At 49.3% G+C, this 22,997-nt stretch overlaps 1 long non-coding RNA gene across 1 annotated transcript in view; it reads left to right on the plus strand.

Moving 5' to 3' along the window:
* The window catches only part of LOC146863887 (uncharacterized), a 39,290-nt gene extending 16,776 nt beyond the window's left edge, over positions 1–22,514 (plus strand). The window contains exons 2-4 of the long non-coding RNA XR_014976583.1: positions 18,382–18,587; positions 21,284–21,376; positions 21,935–22,514. This is a non-coding gene — a long non-coding RNA (uncharacterized LOC146863887). The remainder of the gene's footprint in view (positions 1–18,381; positions 18,588–21,283; positions 21,377–21,934) is intronic.
* Positions 22,515–22,997: the final 483 nt, after the last annotated feature.

Genomic DNA, 22,997 nt, shown 5'->3' on the forward strand with positions numbered 1-22,997 from the left:
TCTTTGGCTTTGCATCATCAGCTAGTCTGATCTGGCAGTAGCCAGCTGTCAGGTTAAATGTGCTTAGAAACTTGGCTGAGGCCAAAGTATCTATTAGCTCATCTGCCCAGGGGATGGATGGGCATCAGTCCTAGTGACTGCATTGAGACCCCTGTAGTCCACAAAAAACCTCATCTCTCTATTGTCATCTTTGGTGTGAGGTTTAGGTACCAGGACTACTGGACTAGCCCAAGGGCTATCTGAGGGTTCAATGACTCCCAAATACAACATCTTTTGGACTTCTGTTCTTATACAGTCCCTGACATGGTCAGGTTGCCTATAGATCTTATTCTTCACAGGCAGACTGTCCCCAGTGTCCACTTCATGAGTGCACCAGGTAGTCTGACTTGGAGTCAGAGAAAACATACGTCTGAACTGGCTGAGAAGTTTTCTGCAGTCAGTGTGTTGCTGGACAGTGAGGCTGCCTGCCAAGGCTACACCATTAACTGACCCATCATCAGGGTTCTGAGAAAGCAGGTCAGGGAGTGGGTCACTCTCTTCTTCCTGTCCTTGATCAGTAGCCATGAGCAAGCCCATGTCTGCCCTGTCAACATATGGTTTAAGTCTGTTGACATGAAGGACCCTGTGGGGACTCCTAGGGGCTCCAAGGTCTACCAAGTAGGTGACCTCCCCTTTCTGTTCAACAATTGTATGGGTGCCACTCCATTTGTCCTGGAGGGCTGCTGGGGCCACAGGCTCCAACACCCACACTTTCTGTTTTGGCTGGTAAACAGTCAGTACAGCCTTTTGGTCATGCCAGGCCTTTTGTAATTCCTGGCTAGCCTCAAGGTTTTTGGTTGCCTTTTTCATATACTCAGCCATCCTGAAGCGGAGACCAAGAACATAGTCCACTATGTCCTGTTTAGGGGGTTTGAGAGGTAACTCCCATCCCTCCTTCACCAGACACAAGGGGCCCCTAGCAGGATGGCCAAACAAAAGTTCAAAAGGGCTGCAACCAACGCCCTTTAGTGGCACCTCCCTTTTAAGGCAAACAAAAGACAGGGCAAAAGGATGTCCCATCTGCGCCTAAGCTTCTCTGGGAGACCTTTGATCATTCTCTTTAAGGTTTTGTTGAATCTTTCAGCTAAACCATTGCACTTTGGGTGATAGGGTGTGGTGAACTTATAGTTCACTCCACACTCCTTCCACATAGCAGTCAAGTATCTAGACATGACGTTTACATCCCTGTCAGATACTACCTCCTTAGGAAAGCCTACTCTTGAGAATACACCCAAGAGAGCTCTTGCCACCACAGGTGCTAAAGTGGTCCTTAGGGGAATGGCTTCTGGGTACCCGTTGGCATGGTCTACCACCACCAGTATAAACCCGTGCCCAGATGCTGTCTGAGGATCCATGGGACCAACAATGTCAATCCCAACCATTTCAAAGGGAACCCCCAACACAGGTAGTGGTATCAGGGGGGCCTTTGTGGTACCACCTGCCTTGCCACTGGCTTGGCAGGTCACACAGGAGCCACAAAACTCCTTAGTGTCTTCAGACATGTGGGGCCAGTGAAAGTGAGGGACAATTCTGTCCCAAGTCTTGTTCCGGCCCAGGTGTCCTGCTAGGGGAATATCATGGATCCTGGACTAGTGTCAATAGGAAACCCCTAAACTTCAGAGGTATACCCAACCTCCTGGATGCACCAGGCTTGGGGTCTCTACTCTCTGAGTAAAGGAGTCCATCATCCCAATATATCTTATGGGTGCCACTAGCATTCCCAGCAGCCTCATCAGCAGCTTGTTTTCTGAGGGGTTCAAGAGAGGGGCAGGTTTTCTGCTCCTGGCTCAGATCAGACCTGGAAGGGCCCCCTGTTCCCAAGAACTCAACCTGGTCAGGTTCAAGCTCCTCTGTGACAGTTCCTTCTTCAGGCTCAATATCATCTCCCTGAGGAGACTGATCTGCATTCTGAGTCAGGTAGGAAGGCACTGCCTTAATCCTACTGCTCCTCCTCTTGGGAGGCACCTGGTCCATTATGGGCCTGTCCAGTGTTAGATATGTTGGCCTGTGACCTAGTCACAGCAAAGACATGAGCAGGGATCTCTAACATTTCTGCATGTGTCCTGAGCTGAAGTTTCTAGATCATTGCCAAGAAAGCACTGTACTGGTAGGTTTGCACTTACCACAACCTTCTTAAGGCCAGTTATCCCTCCCCAGGAGAAGTTAACAACTGCCAGAGAATAGTCTGTTCTGCCATTGCTATCATTGGTCACTTGGTACATTTCACCAAGTATAATCTGCCCAGGATCTACAAGATCTTTTGTCACCATTGTGACATTTGCTCCCGTGTCCCTGAATGCCAAAGCCTCTGTTCCATTTATCAAAGGCTGTTGTCTGTATTTTCCCAAGTTACTGGGACTCAAAAGGGAGGACATATCCATGCCTCCATCACAGACTAGAACCACCTGAGTTACAACTCTGACTAGGGCCAGAGTCCATCTCAGAACCCGGGGTCAACCCTACTACCACATTTATTCTGAACATTACCACCACCAATTGTAGCTGTACTAGGGGGAACAGTTGCCTTAGGGGCAATGGTGGCTGGAGTAGATTCTTTGGACTTGGTGCAGTCACTGGTCCAGTGAGTTTTCTGCTTACAGATTTTGCACCACGGTTTCTTTTGGCCTTCTCCCTTGTTAGAATGTGAATCCCCACCTGAAGAAGATTTTTGGGGCCCTTGTGAAGACTTCTGGTCTTTACCCTTCTCCCCACCCTTGTCAGAGTTTTTAGGATCTTGCTTTTTGGGTTCACCACCTTGGTTCAGTGCCTTATGCCTCACCCTGGTTCTGACCCACTTGTCTGCCTTCTTTCCCAATTGTTGGGGAGAGGTCAGATCTGAGTCCACCAGATACTGGTGCAACAGCTGATTCTGACAATTATTTAGGATCTGCTCCCTCATAATCAAATTGGACAATCCTTGAAAGTCATGCACTTTGCTGCCAAGTAACCAACCTTCCAGAGGCTTAGTAGCACAATCTACAAAGTCTACCCAGTCTTGATTCTGTGCCTTTTGGGTATGCCTGAACTTTAACCTGTATTGCTCAGTGGTTAGGCCAAACCCCTCAATCAAGGCATTCTTCAGACTGTTGTAATCATCTGCCTCCTCCTCTCTAACAGTGAGGAGCTTATCTCTACCTTTGTCTGAAAAGGAGAGCCATAAGATTGCTGCCCACTGCTCCCGGGGGACCCTTTGAACTTCACAGGCCCTTTCCAGTGCAGTTATACATTTGTGGATGTCATCCCCACTCTGGTAGGGAGGGACAATCTTATTCAGGTTTCTATGGTCATAAGAACCCTCCCTTTCTCTAGGGATGTTGCTGCCACCATGGGACTCTAGTCCCAACTTTTTTCTAGCTCTGTAGAGCTCTAGGGCCTCCTTATCTAGGGCTTCCTGCCTCTTTCTGATTTTCTGCTGAGCTTCCTCACATTTAAGCAGTCGCTCCCTCCTCTCTTGAGAGGTTTCCCTCCTATGAGAGGAAATAGAGGTCCCTATGGATGAGTAAGAATGTTTAGACTCCACTGAGGGAGATTTAGACCTTCTAGGTCCACCACCAACCCTTCCAGGAGGGACAAAGAGGGGTCAATTGTGGTCCTCTCCATCATCTTCTAGGGGAATTAGATTTTCCAGGTCCAGAACATTGTCATCTGCCTGGCCAGCCTCAGAGGTCAGGTCATGGGGAGGTCCACCCCTACACCATTCCTCTGGTGCTCTCCCACCCACTCTGCCTGCCCCTTCAGACCCTATAGGTCTTCTGAGATCATCCAGCCTGAGTACCTCTATGAGATGCTGGGTGGTTGGACTTTTGCCTGTCTTCAATTTCCTAGCTGTGCATAATGCTCTCAGTTCCAAGAATGGGAGGTTATCATACTTGGAAACTAGAAGCCTATTGGCTTCTGGCAGGGACCCACTGGTTCCTAGCCTTGAAGACATTACTAGTGAGGTGTGGTGTATTGCACTATCTACTTTAGTGTGGCCTACTAAACTCTCTTGAGTTGTAGAAAGGGTGTGCTAAGCCCTTAACACACAACTCCAAGTTCTGTAGAACTTACTATATTCTAGAGCTTGTATTATATGTACCTAGGGTGCCTTTAGTGATTTTCAGTTAGTCACTCAATTGAGATTATCTGGTAAAACAGTAGCAAGCTGGAATCCCACACGCTGCACACCAAATGTGTGAAGTTAACCTGGTATATGCTGTCCACTAGTTATAGTGGGCACCCTGTACAAGTCCAAACAACCCCTTATTGGTTATAGGTTAAAGACAACCTTTATTGAAAGCTATCCTAGTGGTAGCTATGGAGAGCAGCCTTCCGGCTAAGTCTTGAAGGAATGTAAAGCAGCTTGTTTTACCAGTCTATAATCTCCTGAGTGGCTAAATGAAAGACAACCACACCAGGTATATATATAAAATATATGTATTTATTTCAAAACACACCCTCCTAGTCTCTTTATGAGACTAGAGGTGAAAACATAAGTTACACTTCAGCCAAACCATACACTATAATAGTGGTATAAGAACCACGACTTAACTAGACACAAGGCCTAGAGCCTGTAGAATCACTGGGACCCCAAGGAACCACCCAAGGTAGTGACACAGAGGACCCACGGGGGCCGTGTGCAGTGTGAGAACACAGCCGCGAGCTCCTGTTAGCTTCTATGGGGAAAGTCTCGGTTAGATTTTTAAAGATTAGGGACACTTGGAAGTGGGTCAGGACCAAACCCTTTGGGACTTAGGAAGTTCCAGGGCCAACACCCAAGGGAGCACTGGAGAACTCATGTTACCTCACCCAGGGAAGCCGGGTGCATAGGTGTCAAATGGTGTCGGGTCGCGCCGTCGATTTCAATGGGAGCTGGCAAAGAAGTGCTGCTGCCAGGACGATACGAAGTGTCCGAAGAGATCTAAGCCTGGAGAGAAGATGAAAAGAACCTGAAAGCAGAGGGGACAGAGTCTGGGTCACTAGCCAGTGACCAGGAAGGCGATAGGCAGATGCCCACCGATGTCGGGTGATTTCAGGTGAAGAAGGTGAAGCTTGACTCTTCAGCCACAAAGACCAGGAGGCATCTAGGATGACCAGGAGCTGGATTCGAGCTGTCCCGTAAAGGATGTCGAGTACTGCTGCATCGGTGCCCGGATTGGACACAACATGCCTTGGCAACAGCAACCCATACAGAAACAGGAAAGATGCTTTGGTGCAGACCAGCAAGGTCTGTGGGACTCACCACTTGGTAGGGAGTCAGGGCACATCTGGAGCAACCAGGAAAGCCCAAGGAAAGTCAAAGTTACCCCCTCAGGGACCCACCAGTCGACAGACCAGGGATCGTGAAGGGACCTCAAGACGAAACACAAAAAGGCAGCCCACCGGTCACTCGGGATGACTAGGCTGACAATCTTTGGTGGATTCTGTGCTCCAGGTAGTGGCTACAAGTCAGCCCAAGCACAACTTCAGGATATTTCGAGAAGTCAATGCACTTGTAAAAGTGCACGGTGACCAGGAATTCCAGTTCCATGCTACTCATGAGGGCTGCGGGTCTCTGGTCAGCCTCTGAGATGTCTGGAAATCCTCTAGCTGGGCTGCAAATAATTCGGAGTCCGCCGGGAGCTTCGGAAATGCAGACCGGCAATTTGCTTTGTTGGTGCCTGCCAAGCAGGGGAGTCACTCCTTGACCCCAAGGGAGATTTCTTCAGTCCTCTAGTCTTGAGTAGAACATTGAACTTCCAGGATTCAGCTTCAGAGTTTCATCCAGGGATATCTAAAATTCTGGTTACAGAGGCTCCTTACTTATACCTAAGGAAGGGGTTGGACTAGCTCTGGGGACCCACCTATGTGAGGGTTTGGAAAGAAGGGTGTCTACACCCATTTGCTTTGTCCAGTTTCATGCCAGAGCAGGGGCCCTGAACCGGTTTGAGCTAGACTATGCACAAGGACACCAAATGGGCCCCCAGTGCAGGACTTCAAAGCACTCTGAGAGTGCTCACACCCAGCCCCAATACACATAATCCTGTCTGGGAGGTGGTTACACCTCCCTGTGACAGGAAACCTATTGTCCAGGCCTCCCCTGCCGTGCCGGGGTTTCAGTCAGCAGCAGGAGGCCAGACCCGTGGCTGTGGCTGCAGCATCCATTTTGTAATGCTAGGGCCCTGTTAAGTTTCTACCAGATAACCCAGTACTGCCATGTCTCTCCCTCTAGAAGGGTGGGATCATACCCCCACACCAGTTACTGGTATGAGGGTATGATTCCAAAGTGTTTGACACCAAACTCAACATGTTTCCGTGCAGCCAGTCCAAAGTTAGCATTGACCGTTTGGTTATAATGCACTTAAGAGTATATGGTCAGGCTGCACCACTGACAACCCCGGAGAAGAGATTCTGAAGGCTGCAGAGGGGCTCAGCTCATGCCTGGGCACCCTCTCACATATATCCAAGCACCCTGCCTTCAGGATTGATAAGGCCTGCCATAGCGGTGACTGATAGGTTTGTATGTGCAGTGATAGGTGACGTATAGTGAACCTATACCACAGTAAGGGCTGCATGCACCACCTTACCCAGGCTGCAGTAGTAGAACTTTAGTGTCATTTTGGGTGGCTTTTCAGGGGTGGCATAATACATGCTTCAGCCCCTGGTAGGCCTCTGGGGTACCTATGCCCTGGGTACATAGTATACCATATACTAGGGACTAACAAGGGTACCTCAGGATCCAATCTGTGGTGTACCTAAAGTACATGCAATCAATTTAGAGAGGAAGCAGCTAGGCTGGGTCCCTGAATAGCAGGGTCCCAGCCAGACTAAAGTAAAAAAACAATGAAACACCAGCAAAAAGTGGGGGTAAACATGTGAAGCAGATCCTACTCTCCTACATTTCCTACATGGGTTCCCATGATAAATCGGTCTGTGAAGCGCCAGTGTTTTTCAGATTTGTGTCTATGCCAATCCATGATATAACTAAGTTGTGCAGGGAGTGAATATTTATTGAGGTTAGAGATTACCATACCTACCATTTCCTAAGGTAGGTAGATTATTCTCCTTGTCACTTGTGATTTCTTGCCCACCCAGACAAAGCTTTTTATGTATCTATGCATTTTATCGTGGGGGAAGTGGGTTGTAGCGGGAGAGTCTGAAATACACTTATGACCCTGGGCACGAGGGTCATCTTAATTGCTGCGACTCTGCCCAGTCAAGAAAGAAAGGCTGTGTGCCATGACTGTAGGTCCTTTCAAGTCTTGGTGAGCAGCTCTGTGTACTCAAGGACTTCTGTTTGATCTAGGGATGGTCATATTTTAAGCCCCAGAGATTGTATGAATTCCTTTGACCAGGCTAATGGGAAGAGTTGTTGTTGCTTGACCTGCACTTCTATCAGGTAGATCTGCAATTTTTTGGGGTTAACTTTGAAGCCCAATACACCTCTGTAGTTGTGCTCCCCCAGGAAGGCTGAGATTGACCTTCACGGCTCTGTCAGCATGGTAAGGACATCGTAGGATAGAGTTCCAGCTTATGTACATGTTTCATATGGCAATCCCCTTTGGCTCAGGGCCAGACCAATTTACAAAGGCATTCTGACATTAACCTTTTTTATGGCCAAATACTTTTGTTCCCAAGAGATGTAAATGGTTTTATTGCTGTGTATTTACAAAGTAGTTGAAGCCAAGCCCAGGGCTGGCTGCGTAAAAGGAACATGGCAAGGTTAACATTGTAAGTATGTCGATGTCCACAAACGTGTACAATTGTATAATCGAAATTAGGCTTTGTGAAAATAAAAAATTCAAACTTGAAGAAAATAATATGTACAGTCATAATAAATAAATACCAATACTAAAAAAATGATAAAAAATAAAGCTAAACCCCACACTCACATTACATGGTAGGATGATTTTAGGGTCTTCCCAAACTTTAACTGTTTATGAGGGCTTGGATTCCAGTGGCAAAACATTGATGCCCTGTAGGGTGGGTCCTGCAGCAGGTTGGCCAGAGTGCTTGCTATAGTCCAAAGCCTGCTGCACACATCAAAAGGCCATGTACAATGGTGGGTAGCCACCTGTGAATGGTTCGACATTGCGCTTGCCAGTAGGGCCGGGTTGTTTTATAAATCCCAGCTGTTCATGGTTAAAGACTGTTCATAGCAGTGGTTGGCTGTCGGTAGCAGAGTGTGCAGAGGGCCAAAAACCAGTTGCTAAAGGCAGGCCCAGATGATCATGGCCCAGCTGCATGGCTATGCACAGAGTTAAGAAATAACTTGGGTGCACTCTGAAATGCATATTTTGTCATGAATTGAAACCAAAAAAATGCAAGATATAGCTAACCGGCCAGTGTATACATCACAAAATGACTCTGCTCTCTTGGGACAATGACTTGGCCACCGGGTACAGGAAGGTACAGGTGTTGTCAGCAACTGACTCTTAATGTTATTAACAATATGGGAGGTGGACAGAACAAATGAGACTCTTAACACATCTTTTCTGGTCCCAGTAATGCTAATTGGGACAGACAGGAACTGCTACTAGTCATTCTGATTGCCATCTTAGATTTACTGGCTCCATTCCCAACAGGAGGGAAAATTAGTTTGGATCCTCAAACAGAGAAGGGTGAGTTTTTGGTTTTAGGGCTCCTGGGAACTTTTACAGTAGACAAAGTTAGAAGGTGAAATAGTGCTGGATAGCAGTCAGGAATGGGTATAATTTATCTAACCCTTGGCTAGTGTACAGCCTAAGACTGGCATCTCATGACCACCTCCTCAAAAATCAAACCCCCTCTAAATTATTAACATACATTCTGACAACTGTATTACATGGAATCTTTTCGTACAGTAATAGTTTGATCCATTTGACTAGGAAATACAATCTTTTTGTGTAAACCTCCAAATTATGTTGATGATTAAATGTAGCAGAGAGTTGTATATCCCAATGCCCTCACAAATTCCCATAAAAAATGTATCTATGAAAGGCTAGCAAAACCTATTTCAATTCTGGGCCCATTGTCAGTTGCACAGTGAAGAAACAGCTTCAATAATCTGGTTCTACTATAGACAGAATGGATTTTTACAACGTAATGAGTAAAAAAAACATTTGCCAGAAGCTAGGGTAGCTAGTTTTTAAAATGGAAAAATATAAACATTTAAGGTTGCCATGTTCCTACAGTGACTAGCAACCTAAGGTTATTTTCACTGTTTAGGGCTGTAGCTATTTCTATGAGAAAGGTGCAATTAAAATGCTCGTTTTGTTAACCTTGGCCTGCAGTAAGCAACAGAATCCATACAAACACTGTTTTATTAGGCATTAAAATGCAATTTGATGGTGAAGTTGGGTGTTTTATAAATATACAAGGAAAGTACTTTTTCAGCTGTTTGATTTTTCCTGCCTGGAGCTCAAGTAGGCTAATTAGCCTTATTTCATTGCTTTCCCCTTTGTGAGGTGTAAACACTTTTCACAGAGAAGAGTCCATGGCTTAGGCCTTTTGGCAGTAAGACCAGGGTATGTTGTATGTGACTCATGCTCTCTCAGAAAAGCCAGTTGGGGAAGGTTTGGGAAATTAAAAGGGACCTGTGTGATGCCTGTCCTATCATAGTTAACTGTAAACTAAGACCTAGGGAATAGGGTTCCTTTGATCCCAGGGCCAACTGTAGCCAGCCTGTCTCCATTCCAGTGGGACTGCAAGCTATCCCCAGAGCCAGTTGGTGTGGTGTTGGTGTCATGTACAGACAAACAGTGGGCACTGCGATGGGTTCATGCTTCGCTCCCAGTTTTGCGAATCTCTTTATGGGATACTGGGAGGAAGGGGTATTTACCAGTCCTGACCTAGCAGGTGACCTTGAACGGGTCACTACATGGATGCGGTATATCGATGATCTGTTCATTGTTTGGAAAGGCAGTGAAAAAGAGGCGATTCTATTCATCGAGAAACTTAATATCAACAATCACAATATTGTCCTCACCAGTCAAATCAACAAAGTCAATGCAGAATACTTGGATGTTAGACTAGAAATTCTGAATAAGAGTATTCAGACCACTCTTTTTAGGAAAAGTACAGCAGGCAACAGTGTCCTGCATGCCCTCAGTAGCCACCCAGAGACACTCAAATGGAGTATTCCATATGGAGAGCTGCTGAGGGCACGGGAGAACTGCAACACGGAAGATGCCTACCAACTGGAGAGCACTGAAATGCTAGCTCACTTTAAGAGCAGAGGGTATCCTAATTGGGTATTACGCAGAGCTAAAGAGAGAACAGATGCGGTGACTATCCACTATAACTGACAAACCAATAAATCCCTCAGACGATAGCGAGGACAATACTCGTATAATTTTGACTTACAATGCTGATTCCAACAACATCCGTAAAATCCTTGCCAAAAACTGGGACATTCTGAATTGTGACAACACGATTGGGGAAATGATTTCCAACAGGCCTAACATCATGTTGGACAGGCCTCACAGACGGCTCGCGCCCTCCCCGCTCGACAAGGCCAGGACTCCGGGCCACCTGGCATAACCCCGCGACCAGCACCTGTACCCTGTCCCCCGACGGACCCTCTGCCCTCGGACCCCTACTCATCACGGGGTCCAGCCCCACCGGCTTTCCCGGCCGGGTCAAGCCGCCATCTTGGACCCTGTACCACGCGGCCGCCTGGCCTCCCCTCGACCCTAACCCCGGGCCTGGCCGGCCCCGACATCCCGGCACCACTATCCACCCAGGAGGTGAGCGGACCACTTGGCAGGTCAATGGGAGACCGAAGTGTCAAGGGCTCTCCCCCGCCAGGTGCCGATCGCTCCCAGCTCCCCCGGGCACTGGCTCCCCCCCCTGCTGGGTGTCTGGACACCTTCATCCCGGACCCTCCGACCTCCAAGTGCGAGGGTCCGGACATCAAAGGGCACCAGCCCTATAACTGAGGCAGCTCCGGAGCAGGAAGGCAGTTGTATCCTGGAGTCGAGAGACACCGAGTGAACTCAACCCTGACGGTCTACTGGCGCTGCCGTAGCCCGCTCTTGTGAACCATCGTCCTGCCTGCTGGCGCTGCCGCGGCCTTCTGCAACCTTCATCTTCCTGGGACCTGCTGGCGCTGCCGCGGCCCGTGGTACCGACCATCCTCACCGGGACCTGCTGGCGCTGCCGCGGCCCTCTGCAACCTTCATCTTCCTGGGACCTGCTGGCGCTGCCGCGGCCCGTTGTAACGACCATCCTCACCGGGACCTGCTGGCGCTGCCGCGGACCGTTCATCTTCCAGGGACCTGCTGGCGCTGCCGCGGCCCGTTGTATCGACCTTCCGCACCGGGACCTGCTGGCGCTGCCGCGGCCCATACCACCTAACCACCACGCTCGAGGATTGTGAGCTCATCACCATCCCCTCCGAATTACCTGATTGGTAAATAGACTGTCCCGCTACCCCCTTCCCTACCTTACGAGACTCTAATCGAGGGGACCCCTGAGTCCAGACCTCCTTGTACCATTTTTCCGTACCTTAAATAAGTGCCTATAAAGATCACTGAACCTTATCCGTGTGTGATATCTGTCTGTGGGGGGGAAGTTACTTGTCTGTACGATCGCTGGAGACGGCTCTCCCCGGAGACCTCTCCCCCTGACCCCGGCCGACCCTCCCGGTCCATCTACCTTTTCTAACATTGGTGGCCAGCGGCGCGATCCGAATCAACGCGTAATCGTACAGAGAGTAGCTCACCCCACGACAAAGCACGATGTCGACCAAAGATAGCAGCTCCACCGAGAAGTTCCAAATGGAGAAACTAGAGGAGTACAACCACCGCGAACTGAGACAATTTTGCATAGAACTTGGCATTGCTACCACTGGCCTGAGTACCAAGGATGACCTAAAGCACGCCCTTGAGTCGTGGACAGAAACGGGGGTCGCAAGACCCTCCGACCAAAACAGCGTTACACCAGAGGGGAACGCCACGACTCCCGAGGAACGGGGAACGGGCCTCTCACCGGAGGAAATACGAGAAAGAGACAGAGTCAGACTGCACGAATTAGAGATGGCACGACTCAAGATGGATGGGGAGCTCAAGTTGGCTGAACAGAAACTCAACCTCGAGCATATGCGGATTCGAGAGGAGCGAGAAGAAAAACAGAGACAGAGAGAGCTGGAAGAGAAAAAGATAACGCTCGAGCACGAGCGCCAATTGGCAGAGATAGAACTGCGCAAACAGCATAAGGACTTGGGGGTACCTGAAAGACCACACACCCCGGGACCAACTGAGAAAAAAGTTCACATCCCCAAGGATGTGGTCCGCGAGTATGTCCGAGAAGACGACATACAACAATGGTTTAAGGCCTATGAGATCGCAATGACCTCCCACCGGATCGACCGGAGTGATTGGGGAGCCGGACTTTGGGGGAGATTTATCAACGAGGGTCGCGATGCCCTGCTGCAGCTCCCCGATCACCAAATGTCGTCCTACGACCACATGAAGGCTGCCCTCCTCACCCGCTACGGCCTCACGCCCGAGATGTACCGCCAGAAGTTCAGGGATTGCACCCGGATCCCAGGTACCACTTGGGTGGAATACGTGAACTATTTCAGCCGGGCCTTCGAGGGTTGGATCAAGGGAAGTCAGGTCACCACCTACGAACAGCTCTTCAACCTCATGGTATGGGAACACCTGTCAAACAACTGCTTCGTCGAGCTCCGGCAGCACCTACTCGACAGTAAGCTGACTGACCCCCGGCAGCTCGCCGCCGAAGCTGACCGGTGGGAGAGCACCCGAGTGGGCCGGAAAGGGCCACACGACCAGAACAGAAGCAACCAAGGCCAGCACCGTCCTCGAGGAGGAGGAGGCCAGGGGCGGGGGAGAGACGCCTTGCCAGCAACAACCGTGGCCAGCACCCCGCCGCCGGCCGGCCGGGGCAACCCCCCGTTGCGGCCTGGGTACCGAGCCAACGTCACGTGCCACAGATGCCAGCGACTAGGCCACTACGCCAACGATCCGAACTGCCCGCTGAACCAAACGCCCAAACCCCGCCAGGTAGCTGCCGCTGCCCTGGGGGAGGAGCAGTCGTTGGAGGGTCCCGAGGAGTGTGAGCCGGACCAGCAAGGGTGGGAACCGGCCGCCATGGTCCTGGCATGCTTAGGGGGAAGAGACATGGTTCCGCGGGCTCCCCTACCCGCCAACACCAGGAAATACGGTCAGTGGGTGACCATTAATGGACAGAGAGCTGAGGCCTTGCGCGACACCGGCGCCAGCGTGACGGCCGTCCGCTGTCACCTGGTGAAGCCCGAGCAGATCTTGCCGAACATTCTCTGCCCCGTCCGCTCGGCAGATAACTCTGAAAGCATGTGCAAGATGGCCTGCGTCCCGTTTGAATGGGGAGGGGTCTCCGGCCTACTGAAAGTGACGGTCCGGGACGATGCCCCCGTGGACTGCCTCCTGGGGAATGACCTCGAGAGTTCCCCGTGGGCCACCGTCGAGAGAAGAGAGCACTTGGGGATGCTGGGCCTCCCGGACTGGGCCTGCATAACCACCCGATCCATGGCCGGCCGGGCCGCCCCCCGATCAGAAGAAACCAAATGGCCGGCACCTCCGCCCCCGGTTGCCCCCGTAGAGGACAACGGCGAGGCCGACCTCCCAGACCCGGCCCCCGAAGAAAACGCGCAACCCCAGGACCTTCCGGATCTGGCTCAGTGGCGGCAAGAAGGGGGGCCCACCCAAGAACAGTTCCGCCAGGAGCAAAATACCTGTCCCTCCCTCGAGGGACTTCGCCAACAAGCCAGCACCCAAGCCGCCGGGGACACCACCGGAACCCACTGGGTCTACTGGGATAACGACCTGCTCTACAGCGAGCAAAGAATCGCCGAGCTGGGGGCCAGTCGAGTTCTGGTGGTACCGCTCCGCTTCCGAGACTTTCTACTCAACCTAGCCCACGATGTCCCCCTGGCTGGGCACCTGGGCCAAGATAAAACGTACAGTCGACTGGTGACCCACTTTTTCTGGCCAAAAATGAGGAATGACGTCCAGAACCACTGCCGATCGTGCCCCACATGCCAAGCAAGCGGGAAGAGTGGCCGGAAGCTTAAGGCCCCTCTACAACCCTTCCCGGTGGTCACCACCCCGTTCGAGAGGGTGGGGATAGACATTGTGGGGCCGCTGGACCCTCGCACGGCACAAGGACACAGGTTCATCTTGGTTCTAGTGGACCATGCCACCCGCTATCCCGAGGCGGTGCCCCTACGGACCGTGACCGCTCCAGTGGTTGGCCGGGCCCTGATGGGGATCTTCTCCCGGGTAGGCTTCCCCCGAGAAGTCGTCAGCGACCGAGGTACGAACTTCATATCGAAGTACATGAAGTCCCTCTGGCAACAATGCGGGGTCACATACAGATTCACGACCCCCTATCACCCCCAAGGAAACGGACTAGTGGAGCGGTTCAACCGCACTCTCAAAGGGATGATTGGGGGATTGGAAGAGCCCCTCCGTCGCCAGTGGGATGTACTGCTCCCGTGCCTCCTCTTCGCCTACCGAGAAGTACCCCAGAAGTCCCTCGGCTTTAGCCCCTTTGAACTCCTATACGGACACCCTGTGCGAGGGCCCCTCAGCCTCGTGAAGGAGGGCTGGGAGTTGGCCCCCCTAACGACCCCTCCAGACGTCTTCAAATACCTCCTGGCCTTACGAAACCAGACCCGGCGCTTCAGGGAGATTGCCAAGGCGAACCTCGAGGCCAGCCAGGAAGACATGAAGAGGTGGTATGACCACAATGCCTCCTCCGTGGAATTCGAGCCGGGGCAGCAAGTATGGGTAATGTCCCCCACCGAACCGTGTGCCCTGCAAGATAAGTGGACGGGGCCCTTCAAAGTGGTCGAGCGCAAAAGCCCCGTCACTTATCTCATCGACCTGGGGACCTCCCGGAACCCCCTTCGGGTCCTCCACACCAACCGGCTCAAACCGCACTTTGTGCGCTCCGAACTAAGCCTCTTGATGGCTACGGACAGTGGCACAGAAGAAGACTCCGAGCCCCTCCCGGATCTCCTGAAGACTCACGAGAAGGACGGGTCCGTAGATGGGGTCCGGCTCTCTGACGCCCTCACTACGGAGCAACGACAGGACTGCCGGGACCTCCTGCTGCAGTACGCTGCCCTGTTCTCCCTCACCCCCGGGGTCACCCCCTGGTGTTTGCACGACGTAGACACCGGGGACAGTCCCCCTGTCCGGCACCGGGCCTACCGCGTACCAGATCGGGTACGGGCCTGCATACAGGAGGAAGTGGCCAAGATGCTCACGATCGGGGTCATCGAGCCCTCGGACAGTCCCTGGGCCAGCCCGGTCGTACTAGTCCCCAAAGCCGCTGCCCCCGGCACCGCACCTGAACTGAGATTCTGCGTCGACTACCGGGGCTTGAACGCTGTCACCCGGACCGACGCTCATCCCATCCCCCGAGCAGACGAGCTGATCGACCGGCTGGGGGCCGCCCGCTACCTTAGTATCTTCGACCTAACGGCGGGCTACTGGCAAATCGGCCTCACACCCAGGGCTCAGGAACGGTCGGCCTTCTCCACCCCCGATGGCCACTATCAATTTAAGGTCATGCCCTTTGGCATGAAGAATGCCCCCGCCACGTTCCAACGCCTTGTGAACCAGGTCTTGACGGGGCTTGAAGAATTCAGCGCTGCCTACCTGGACGATATCGCTGTGTACAGCCGCCACTGGTCCGACCACCTCCGTCACCTCCAAGAGGTCCTACAAGCCCTCCAGCGGGCCGGCCTCACCATTAAGGCCGGCAAGTGCCAGATTGGCCAAGGGTCTGTGACCTACCTGGGGCACCAAGTGGGGAGCGGGCTGGTGGCCCCCCTACAACTTAAGATTGCTGCCATCCAGGCCTGGCAGCCCCCCGTCACCCAGACCGAGGTCCGAGCCTTCTTGGGGCTCACCGGCTACTACCGGCGGTTCGTGAAGGAATACGGCAGCATCGTGGGGCCCCTCACTAGTCTCACATCCAAGAACCAGCCAAAGCGGGTCAATTGGACTCCGGACTGTCAAGCGGCCTTCGAGGAGCTGAAGGCCGCCCTGTGCACCGCCCCGGTGCTCCGGGCCCCCGATTACAGTCGGGAGTTTGTGGTGCAGACCGACGCCTCCGACCACGGCATCGGAGCCGTCCTCTCTCAGTTGAACCCCGAAGGTCAGGACCAGCCGGTGGCCTTCATCAGTCGACGTCTCCTGGCCCGAGAACAGCGTTGGAGCACCATCGAGAGGGAAGCCTTCGCAGTGGTGTGGGCCCTCAAAAAGCTCCGGCCCTATCTCTTCGGTACCCACTTCCGGGTACAGACCGACCATCGACCCCTGCAATGGCTGATGCAGATGCGGGGGGAGAACCCAAAACTCTTGCGCTGGTCCATTTCCCTGCAGGGAATGGACTTCACTGTGGAGCACCGACCGGGCCGAGACCACGCCAACGCGGATGGCCTGTCCCGCTTTTTCCGCCTCGACGAAGAGAGTCCCCAAGGGGATGGGTGACTCTCCCCGCCTTCAGCTGGGGGGGACGCATGTTGGACAGGCCTCACAGACGGCTCGCGCCCTCCCCGCTCGACAAGGCCAGGACTCCGGGCCACCTGGCATAACCCCGCGACCAGCACCTGTACCCTGTCCCCCGACGGACCCTCTGCCCTCGGACCCCTACTCATCACGGGGTCCAGCCCCACCGGCTTTCCCGGCCGGGTCAAGCCGCCATCTTGGACCCTGTACCACGCGGCCGCCTGGCCTCCCCTCGACCCTAACCCCGGGCCTGGCCGGCCCCGACATCCCGGCACCACTATCCACCCAGGAGGTGAGCGGACCACTTGGCAGGTCAATGGGAGACCGAAGTGTCAAGGGCTCTCCCCCGCCAGGTGCCGATCGCTCCCAGCTCCCCCGGGCACTGGCTCCACCCCCTGCTGGGTGTCTGGACACCTTCATCCCGGACCCTCCGACCTCCAAGTGCGAGGGTCCGGACATCAAAGGGCACCAGCCCTATAACTGAGGCAGCTCCGGAGCAGGAAGGCAGTTGTATCCTGGAGTCGAGAGACACCGAGTGAACTCAACCCTGACGGTCTACTGGCGCTGCCGTAGCCCGCTCTTGTGAACCATCGTCCTGCCTGCTGGCGCTGCCGCGGCCTTCTGCAACCTTCATCTTCCTGGGACCTGCTGGCGCTGCCGCGGCCCGTGGTACCGACCATCCTCACCGGGACCTGCTGGCGCTGCCGCGGCCCTCTGCAACCTTCATCTTCCTGGGACCTGCTGGCGCTGCCGCGGCCCGTTGTAACGACCATCCTCACCGGGACCTGCTGGCGCTGCCGCGGACCGTTCATCTTCCAGGGACCTGCTGGCGCTGCCGCGGCCCGTTGTATCGACCTTCCGCACCGGGACCTGCTGGCGCTGCCGCGGCCCATACCACCTAACCACCACGCTCGAGGATTGTGAGCTCATCACCATCCCCTCCGAATTACCTGATTGGTAAATAGACTGTCCCGCTACCCCCTTCCCTACCTTACGAGACTCTAATCGAGGGGACCCCTGAGTCCAGACCTCCTTGTACCATTTTTCCGTACCTTAAATAAGTGCCTATAAAGATCACTGAACCTTATCCGTGTGTGATATCTGTCTGTGGGGGGGAAGTTACTTGTCTGTACGATCGCTGGAGACGGCTCTCCCCGGAGACCTCTCCCCCTGACCCCGGCCGACCCTCCCGGTCCATCTACCTTTTCTAACACATCACGTATAGAAAAGGCAGGAATATCAGGGACATGTTGGTTCGCAGTGATGTCACTGTATATCCTGCCAGACATGAACATGGCCTAAAGGGATTTTTTCCCTACGGCCATTGTAAAGCCTGCAAGAATAGTACCTTCATCAAAAACATCACATATAATGGTGTCAGCAAGGATATCAGTCAATTCCTTACCTGCAGTACCACCTTTGTCATCTATGTGATTGAGTGCCCATGTAAACTCTGGTACATAGGCAGTACTACTCTTTTAGCCAAAAAACGCGTACTGGAGCATTACCGAGCAATCACTCATAATGAAGAAAAATATCCAGTGGTCCGTCACTTCAGGGACAAACATTTCTCTAACCCTGCACTTCTGAGGTTCTTCATTCTTGAACAAATTATGAACCACCCCAGGGGTGGAAACAGAGTGCTCAAATTGAGACAAAGGGAGTCCAAATATATAGTGGACTTTCAGACCAAGGATCCGGGTGGTCTGAACCAAGATGAGGAACTGGCGATACATCTTAGAGAATGCTAATTTCTCATGTTTTCCCTTTTCTTTCTTCTATTGGAGTCTCCATTGCTTAACATGACATGACAAATGTGATTCCTCTTATTTCCATTTATTGTGGTTCATACTTCTTTTGTTTTTCATTTTATTTACAGGAGGAAAGGAAGGTGCCCGGACACAGGCACTCACTCTACACGGGCCACCTACCCTTTTTCCTCTGATCATCACTGAGCACTTTGACTGTACAAGCACGTATGATATGATATTTGTTGATTTATTTTCCTGTGGCAGAGGTTTTGACCGCGCTATCATGGGCACTTGCCCGATGAGTATATACATGGACAATATGACATTTATTATGGTAATGATTGAACATTAGTATATCCTTTCTCAGGGCTAGACTTGCGCCTTCTACGTTGGGTATGATACCATTTATGTTGTGACCATGTTACAAAGGATAGTTTATTTAAGTTACTATCATATTTTATACTGGGATTTATGTGCAAGACATTCCAAAATATGTGTAACCACATATGCAGTTATAATCTGCTATTTTGCACGCGTGATTCCAATATACATTTTAGGTTGAGATTATACTCCCCATGCTTTACACCAACAGACAGCAATGCAGTAATGTTTATATTTAATGTATTAGGTGGTCAACACTATTGGATCCAACATATATGTTGTTTTGGTGATGAGCAATGTGGATATTTTTCAGGGCACTTGTCCCCCATGTGACTATAGCGCAACACGCATGACATCAATATACAACTGAATTTCCTTGCATTGTGCTGTTGCTGGGACAATTGTTTGTATTTTGCATCGTATATTAATCTGTATACTGCAGTTGATTGACAGCCCAGCTGGTTAGTTCCTAGCGGCGTATATACAACATAGTTCAAATATCGAAAACGATCGTAGCAGTTTATATATGAGATTTGGCCTTAATATCTATGATGAGATGCATCACTTCCTATGATCCTACTGGGGAAGGGAGTTATCCACATATGATATGATTATGTCGCGCCATACGTTTACTTAACTTGATCTGTCTATAGATGACTGTAACAGCACACCGATTATCCACTTCATTTAATCTCGTTGAATCTTGTGTTCAATCGAGTATACAAATTATTAACTACTATATAAAGACATGTCATGACAATGAATTAGTACAGTACTGTTCTAAACACCTATTACCGGCATATTGATACACTGACTACCTAAAGATATTTGACGTGTATACCAATTCTGTCAAAACTTTGCTCACATTTCAACTTATGCATATTAATTATTAATAAATACGGATATATATTCTAATAGAAATAAAAAAGTCATACACTGTCCTAAACGGATTTGCCATGGCTTCAATATTCACGACGTTGTATTCACTGATGCCAGCAATATACTTATTCGCGAGTTATTGAACTCGTATAACTTGTCATTATATATTTGGAATGGCGTTTTTAATAGGGTGGCTTGCCTTTACTTGTTTATTAAGATATATGGCTTAAACATAATAGACTATTTCACCACTCTAAGATGGCCGCACCAGTAGCCCCGATACCTTTGACAAAATGTATGGCGTTGTATTCACGGATGCCAGTAATATACTTATTCGCGAGTTATTGAACTCGTATAACTTGTCATTATATATTTGGAATGGCGTTTTTAATAGGGTGGCTTGCCTTCACTTGTTTATTAAGATATATGGCTTAAACATAACAGACTACTTCACCACTCTAAGATGGCCGCACCAGTAGCCCCGATACCTTTGACAAAATGCACAGGATGCCATGTAAGGCACGTGACATGATTAATACTAGGTGCTGGAGTTAAATTTTCATAAAACGAAATAAAAGAAACTAAACAAGTAATTATAAAAAGAAAACGCATATATTTTTTATGCTACTCAGAATATTTTAATTAGCTATCATCCTTTATTTGAATGTATGTGATGATATTTACAACACATGGGTTCTTTACACCATTCTAAGATGGCCGACAGTGCTGCACCAGCACTTTTGACAAACACTCTAACAGGGCACGTGACACTGGCATCATCGGGCGCCGGATTTAAAAAGCCGATGCTAATACGCACACGGCTTCGCTGAAATCATGACCTGAGTTGGTGGTTACCAGACTGTCACAAGTACGTTGAATAGATAGAAAAGCCTTGTCTAACTTAAATGTAATATGGGCTTGGTACAGCTGCCGTTCTAAATGAGGAGCATTTGGTTGTCACTTTGATCTTTCACGGTTTAACTAGCGCACTCGTTCAAGTAGATGCACGCACTTCATCTCGATTTTAAATAGACTTAACTAACTTCACGAATACTTTACACCTACACGGGATAGGTGGGGCATAAATACTAGCAAGAGGCACGATCTTCATAATCGGTTCTTACTCTTGTGATTCTCCGCTACACGCGGTTATAGCTTATTCCGCATGTATGTGAATAGATGATGAGATTGTTTAGTACATGCTAATATGACCACATTTGGAGCAAAGTCCCTTAATTGGTGTCATTAGGTTCACATAGGCGGATATTTACATAGCATCTGCCTTTTTAATTATATATAAAGCGAAGACTCTTAATTGGCGTCACGATGATGTATACAAGTAGACATTTATTCTTTAACATAGAAAATATACTCTTTTCTGTGCTATCTTGTTAATTAATGAGAAAAAAGAAAAATGTCTGTATATTAGTCTTGAAATTTATCTGTTTCATTGTCACCTCTTCAAAGATAAATCTGGCTATATTATAAGCCCCAAATGTAACTACAGTATTGATCCATTTATAAAACATGTTATGTATTATAGCTTTTAAAATGGAATGTATGTTTTAAATATTTATTCTCAGTAATTATGTAGTACGGTTTTATTCTTTAAAAAGTTTAGGCCATCAATAAATGGATATTATTACTGATTAAAATGGGCAAGTAAAAACTATTTAGATATGAAGATGCAAGACGTCATTAAGTATAAGATTAGGAACATAACAATTATGGAATGAATATTTAAAGGTTGTATAAATACATTTATTATAGAATACTTTATGACCAAGATAAGACCTGCATCGTGAAAACCATATCCAAAAGAACGGCAAGACTGAAAAGAAATATACTCACCATATTATTGAGGTATGCGAATTAGATATGACTTTAAAGGATGACATGTAATAGAGATGATAATGTGTATTCCTGACCTGTATTAGATTACCTTACAGAATGTGAAGCGGTTCAGAAGCAAAATGCAGATAGAATGTATTCAGATTTATCGAATTATGCAACATATAGTTAGCCTGCCCTGCATGATTTCAGCAGTATATGCCACAATTTGAGCATAGAATATTGGCAATGAAGATGTGACATTGGATGATGACAATACTGTGTACGTTTTAATGAAGTTAGATGTACCCAAATAGCCTTTGTATGTGTTTTTGATAACCAGTTATGAAGTCAACAATGTAGAGAATAGTTATTACTGAGAATCAGTAACACTGATGTTTCTCTTGCCTTTCATAGGCTAGGCCCTCCATCTGTGCATGTAAAATGCTTTGTGAAGGATATGGTCAATGTCGAACTATACAGAAAATTTATGTTTTGGTTTTGTAAAGGAATCAAAAAATTATTTTCAAACCATGTTCAAAGATGTTAGCATTGAATCCTAAAAATCTTTCGTGTATGCTCTTTTGATAGCCCTGAAGAAGTCTCATGGGAGACGAAACGCGTTGGCTATGGCTATGAAAATATGAAATGTGACATGGAAGAAATCTTCACTCAAAATCAATAAAGAAGAAAATCTTTACATGTTATATGTGTCGTATGCTTTATCAGGAGTTTACTTGTTACTTTGAAAAGATACAAAAGTGTATAGGTACTTGGAGACCTTACGAAAGTACATAGTGCTGAACCTCCTGTGTATTCATATGTTGTTGTAGGACTTTGTCCCACATCGTTGAGAGTAAAGAGGGTAGTACTCTCTGGTTTCGTGCACTATCTCTGAGCTATTTACGTTAACCACTAATTTTGTTAGGTGCGGTTCAAATCAGCCTCCACCCTCTCCTCTTGTGTGTTTTTTTTTTTTTTATATATATGACTGTCAGCTATTACCCATGCTCAGTGCGTTACACATTTGGCTGAAAAACAATTGTTTTTACAAAGGATGCAAGGTCGCTTTGTTTGTTTAAAAAGAACCAACTGCAAAATACAGAAGCCATTTACTGTTCCAATATGTCTGCTGCTCTTGCATATTTTATGTTTGTATTTACTGCGCATGTCCTTCATTCATGTCTACTATGGAAAAACTTTATCAGTCAAGGTTTTTGTATACTGTCTTCACGTGAACAAGGCTTCGATGTAGACTGAAACGCGTTGTGATTAAACACCCTTTATATCCTGTTTTACTGTGTGGTCCCTTTTGACTGAGAGCGCACGTTATTGTTGTTCATTGACTGGATCGGATTACCAGCGTGGTCCGCCGGGGTGTGCGCTACCTTTCTCGGGTCCCGAGCTGTCGGAAGGAGAGTTTTGTGGAACTATATATATATATATATATATAATATATGGCCGCGAACGAGAGGCGGCAGCAGAAGAGTTATTTGGCAATGCACCCATGATGGCAACCAATGTGGAGAATCCTCCCGGTACCAGCAATGGAGGGAAACCCAGTATCAGTACACTCATTAAGGACTTAGAAAGGAATCAAAAATTGGAAATAACAAAATGGTGGGAGCATCGATCATTGAGTAAATATGCTGAA

The sequence above is a fragment of the Triturus cristatus genome, chromosome 2_1 (genome assembly GCF_964204655.1).
Source record: "Triturus cristatus chromosome 2_1, aTriCri1.1, whole genome shotgun sequence".
In the NCBI taxonomy this organism is placed as follows: Eukaryota; Metazoa; Chordata; class Amphibia; order Caudata; family Salamandridae; genus Triturus; species Triturus cristatus.